Consider the following 4,425-nt stretch of genomic DNA (forward strand, 5'->3'; position numbering starts at 1 on the left):
TCATCGGTACATTTATTTTACATTTTACGTAATGAGACAAGACAGATGGACGATGAACAAGCAAGACGACTTGATCGACAGACATACGGGTGGACAATTGACAACATGATAAATATATTGGTTGTATCTCACGATATTGGGGCCTAATAACTCACTAAAACATTGATATATCTATAGTTTAAATCATGGTATTCTTAAGTAAAGAATGTATCAGCTTAGTCCGCTGGACTTTATGTTTAATTCCAAGATTAAGTTATGGATACATAGGTAGATTCTCCATTCTTTCTATTGGCTCCAATGGTGTATTGTAAATATAATTAATAACAGTTCTTCGGTCTATTTTCTTTTCGTTTTGGAAAAACATGATTTATAAAATCTTCAAAATGAAATTAAAAACAACTTTTGAAATATAAAATATACATTGATCTACTTGCCAATTTTGTAGATTTCTGTTCCAAAGGAGGTTTTTTTAGCGTTCAATTTGTCCATCCGCATTTTAGATTTCGTTGTCATTTCGGAATCGGAACCATGTTTTGATGAATATCTTCGAGATGGTTCCATTTAAGAAACATAATTTATATTACACACTTTGAACTCATTATTTTTTTTCCAACTATATGTTCATATTGATTTGTTTCAATATCAAAATAATATCACCTTGCCTCCTTTTTGTTCTATCACTGTAGATAGACAACAGTTTATAATCGTAAAATCATAGATACCACAATATTTTTCAGAAGCAGTATTTCCACTAGATTTTTCTGCATTTCAAACACATCACTTTCCTCATTCTTAGATCCATGTTAGACACAGTAGTTTCGGTCTTATTTTCTTATGTCTTGTTTTTAAACCTTTTAAATCCATTTATAGTAAGATTTGTCAGATGTTTCCTCCTTTTCAGAAACCATATTTTCATCGCGTTCCGTTTCCTTGTTAAAGCGGTAATTCCTTCCTTAAATGCTAAATTAGTGTTATAGGCTTTTTATTTGATTTCCAGATGCATTTTCTTCCCAAGGCCTCAAAATTCTATTTATGACGATATTTTGTGTCATTGCCAGCCATTCAAACAATTGTATGCAATTCAATCTTACAAGTATCTCCAAAACTGTAATTGATCACCATGTTTAACGTCATGTCAGCTTATATTTTACTTTCTTATTACATCATATACTCATCCAACTCGTCATAGTTTCATTAAATTCGCACCGGATCATTTACCTGAAAAAAAGTAAAAGGTAAAGTGACATATTGAGGATGACCGTCCAAATCTGTAGATATTAGTGTCAGGAATCATTTTGATATCAAAGGTATAAAACACAGAAATATTAAAATACACACATTTTACAAGAACTTTTTATGATCTTATTCTGATGAAATAGGGAAATATCAATATATATATACATAGTATATATCAATTATAGACGTCAATAGAGGTCAGTGGATATTACATGGAGATAACAACATGAACAATGTTACGGATCAATATCATATATCAGAAGAACAGTCAGTAACCGATAAATAGTTAACTATGGAATTATAATGTATTATCACTAGACAAAATGTATTTTGTATTTGTATTTATTGTACACACTGCATAAAGGAATCTCCTCAGATGCAACTTTGAAGTTGATCTGTCATTTATGCAGTTTTTAAGCTTATTACCTTTTCTATTAAATACAATATTAGGCTACGTTTAATCAATTCAATACATTCTGCAGCTCTTCATTTAAGGATACTACTGTTCAAAACCTGGTCTCTGGGCTCTTGGATATTCTTCAAAGATTTTGACACGCTTGGCCGATGTTATCTTGCAACTAGGGCAATGTCATCGATTTTAACAAACTTGGAAGCCATTTCAGGTCTTTGGGCCTCTTAAATATTGAAATTTCAGCATGTTAGGTCAGGGTCACATATAGCAAAGTTGACCCATGTGACCTTGAATGTATGTTAATATCATTTATTCCAACAGAATATCTGGGCATCTTGGTCATTGAGAAGTCGTTTATAAATTTTAGCCTATTTGACCCACATGACCTTCAATGTAAATCAAGAACATTCATTTAACAAACCTGACAGCCCATCACCCCGCATAAAACAGGCCCCATAGCAGGTTACATGTACTGAGTATTAGGTCCATCCTCGAGAATCCAAAACAAAAGGAGGCTTAACACGAACATACCGCAGCCTCCCAAAACACACATACGCACTCACGACACGCATGCATGTCGCACGCACGGGAGGCCGTCCTTAAATGACCTTAGATGTTGATAGGACGTTAACCAAATAAACTAAACCAAACCAAACCAAAACAAAAGTACAAAACTATTTTGAATGAACAGGATGAATTTTGCACTCTGTTTTGCAACATGTTTAACATTCATATATTATTCTTTAATAATTAGGAACTCATTTACTTTCACAAATAAATTACATAAATGTAGATGTTAGTTACATTACCTGTATAGAAACATTCCAAGTCGGTCTTTAATACCAATGGAATTACCCTTTGCTATATTTAGAATTACACTTAGCAACCGTATTTACCCTTATCAACTTTCTGTGTTTGCTCCGCGGCATATTATGTCAAAGTTTGGGACGTTAATTCCTTTCACCAAAGCAAAAGAACTAGTTTAACGGAAAAAAGAGAAATGCAACAACAATGCTAATAGGAGAATTATCAAACAGTATAATTTTAGTCGGTGAGTTCAACGACTTGCGCTACAGAAAGCTCCCCGCTTTTGCACTATATCTGAATAAAAAAAGACTAGTCATCTGCTCCCCTGACATAAACATGTATATAGACCTATTGTAAATGGCAAGCTGACAGTTATTTTGCATTTACGGTACCGTAGGTAAGAGGTGACCGAGATATTTCGAGTGTGATGTGTACTGATATTGTCGGCTGTTGGGCGTATTATGTGAAGGGAAACAGTGATATACACATATTAAAGCTGCGAGTATAAAAAAGTTAACAACTTAATGACTGACTTAAATATTGCATGAATTGGTATTCAATATTCCTATAGATGTTTTGTTCTGCTCTGTTATTGTTAAAAAATAAATGTCAAGGTAATCCAGTATGATAATGAAGCAAGCTAACAAACATGTTGAACTATTATAAACCCAACAGTCCTAGCCTGATATCAATACCTTATTTGTTGAGAATACATTGACTTTTCCTAATTATACTTGCAGCCTATTTATAAACATTGATTATGTGTTTGACCTGCGACGCGCGATGACCTATATAATGAGCACTGACGTTACTTGACATTGTTGAACATTCTACAGTTGAAAAGTAGGCCGTTTTGATTGGTGAAAATCACTTATTTGACCTTTGTCGTAGTTAAACATTTTTGTAAGATGTACAAAAGTGTATATACAATATTGAATTGTATCAATTACTTCATTAATCTGTAACCTGGAAACATATCGGTTTCGTACAAAAAAATAAAAATAAAAACTTTTGTTTTGACACAATGGTCACGAACGTAATTGACTGATAATACTTTACGTACTAGATGGGTAATATACCAATACATGATATACATGTATATGTAATATATAAGTATATACCAGTGTATGTAAGGTCCTTTGACAATCAGCTATCATAAAAATAATATATTCATTATTAAAACTTTACATACTTCCTTTAAAACAATATCTCACATTTATTTTACATCGATAAACAATTGAAGTCTGTTTGGGCAGTGCGAGTGTCAGCGCCATTTTCATTAATTCGACATAACTTCCTGAATCATAGTGACGTAATACATTATGATATATACGCTATACCAGACTACAAACTCCCGGTAGATTTGGTAATGTGTAACACTACTGATAACTTTACAATAATAACTCCCTATCTTCTCTGCCAGAGTTAATCGGGCTTATGTATGAGATGTATACAAGCCCCACCCGGATAATGAGTATCATATGATTCTTCAACGTTCCGAAAACAAAAGTACAAACATGTAAATTTTGAATAAATAGGATAGATGCTACCTCCTCCTTTAACATAAACATATATCTGACTGATTATTCGAAAATACATGTACCTTTTCAAATAATTTAGATATTCAGTTACATACCCTGTCCAGAAACGTTCCTGTCAGTGTGATTTAAATGGAAATACCCTTTTCTACATTTAGACATTAGGAGTAACTACTTAGTAACCTTATATACTTCCCTTCTATACATCACGGCCTACTCCGTCAATCTTCGGGACTATATTAACAGTAATTAAAGTTACAAGAATCATTGTAAAGTTGTTTCAAACAAAAATGTCCCAACAAATGTCTAAAAGGATAATTCTCAATCAATGCATTTAAAAATAATAATAGGAGCAGGCAAGTGTGTTTTGATATTAATGTGTGACATTTATAAACTCGCCACGTAATCATACGAAGGTAAACATATATAGGT

General features: G+C 32.7%; 1 long non-coding RNA gene across 1 annotated transcript; it reads right to left on the minus strand.

The window, feature by feature from the left end:
• Positions 1-210: 210 nt before the first annotated feature.
• On the minus strand, positions 211-4,142 carry LOC117318266. The gene is made up of 2 exons (XR_004530320.1): positions 4,092-4,142; positions 211-1,218 (listed from the first exon to the last, which is right to left on the minus strand). It is a non-coding gene; the product is annotated as an uncharacterized LOC117318266 (long non-coding RNA).
• Between the last annotated feature and the right edge of the window lie 283 nt (positions 4,143-4,425).

This window comes from Pecten maximus, unplaced genomic scaffold (genome assembly GCF_902652985.1).
Source record: "Pecten maximus unplaced genomic scaffold, xPecMax1.1, whole genome shotgun sequence".
In the NCBI taxonomy this organism is placed as follows: Eukaryota; Metazoa; Mollusca; class Bivalvia; order Pectinida; family Pectinidae; genus Pecten; species Pecten maximus.